Below are 1,750 nucleotides of genomic sequence, written 5' to 3' on the forward strand. Positions count from 1 at the left end.
ATATATACACATATATACACATATATACACATATATACACATATATACACATATATACACATATATATATATATATATACACATATATACACATATATACACATATATACACATATATACACATATATACACATATATACACATATATACACATATATACACATATATACACATATATACACATATATACACATATATATACACATATATACACATATATACACATATATACACATATATACACATATATACACATATATACACATATATACACATATATACACATATATACACATATATACACATATATACACATATATACACATATATACACATATATACTGTATATTACATGTATTCTTATCGTTCAAATAATCAGTTGAATTGTTGCCTCAATTTTGAAGACTCGACATAAAAGACTGTTTCAGAGAGTGACTGAAGAGAGCAAAACTATTTTAAACTTTTAAACTTTTAGTTTACACTACACTTGCATTCATTTCATACATTATTTTTAATTGTATTGTAAGTCGTGTGTTATAAATATATCTTAATTAACAGCATTTTCTAGCATTTTATTGTTAACTTTTCCACCGTTTCAATATCTATAGAAAATTTAGCGTTTTTTAACACTTTTGACAATAAAATGTTAGAAAACAGTCGAAAAACTACATATGATATGCAAAACTAATTGCAACATCAGTTTTGACCCATGAATTACAATAGAAATAACTAACGTTAATATTATATTAGGTGTTAGAGTGCAGTATATTTTGGTACACTATGTTAAACACGACTGACTCTATGTATTGACAAAATAATACAATTGTCTATTAATACAAAAAATATAAATTCAATATAAGATTTACATACAGATTGTAATATAAAAAGAAAAGTATATTCTTTAAAATACAGTGAACTCTCTTTTGGGTCCATTTCTCATAGGGTTTAGTAGCCATAACTAATCGGTCAAACATATTGGTGAAGTACATGTGCACACAAATTATTAACAATATTTGGTGGCCACTGCCGGTCAATACAACTATCAAACAGCTGAGTCCCTAAGCCTATACACACGTGTTTTCAGCGGATTTTATTTCACAAATAAAATATTCATTTAATGAATACATATCTTTCGCTTTTCAATATAACTGTTGAACTTTATGTTGAAAAATGTATTGATATTTTTGAAATGTCTCGTTAAAGTAAAACTTATGTGTGTTTTTGTTGCAAACTACTGGATATAGTAGTTATTTTTAGGCACAGGATATTTGATATGTCCAGTAGTGCTGAAAGGGTTGCCACAGGTCAGCCAACAAATACATACATCTATAAGAGTATTATATTTAATAATAATCAAAATTGAAAGCTTTGCTCTATTGACTAAATACAGTCAAAAAGGGAGTTATTAGTTATATACACACTATTTGTGAGGCATTGGTATATCAATGGTAAGCCTATCCATTGGCGAAAGACATTTTCAATGACAGGCGCAACAAATAATTCCTATTGTTTGGCCAACAATTCATTGGCAACTGATTTAGTGGCCCATCAATAGGCCATAACTCGTCATTTGTTTGAAACAACTATAACTTATATATTTAAATACGGGGGACATATCAGGACCTGTAATGTTAAAGATTTGGACATTCAATGGACGGCAAATTTAGTGGACATGTGTACAGACAAACTCATATTACAATATATATAACAATAAGGCATTATTATGGAAAACACAAAAATATTTTCTTAT

The sequence above is a fragment of the Oppia nitens genome, unplaced genomic scaffold (genome assembly GCF_028296485.1).
Source record: "Oppia nitens isolate AA-2021 unplaced genomic scaffold, nextdenovo-longstitch-racon4-pilon3 scaffold5_pilon_pilon_pilon, whole genome shotgun sequence".
Lineage (NCBI taxonomy): Eukaryota > Metazoa > Arthropoda > Arachnida > Sarcoptiformes > Oppiidae > Oppia > Oppia nitens.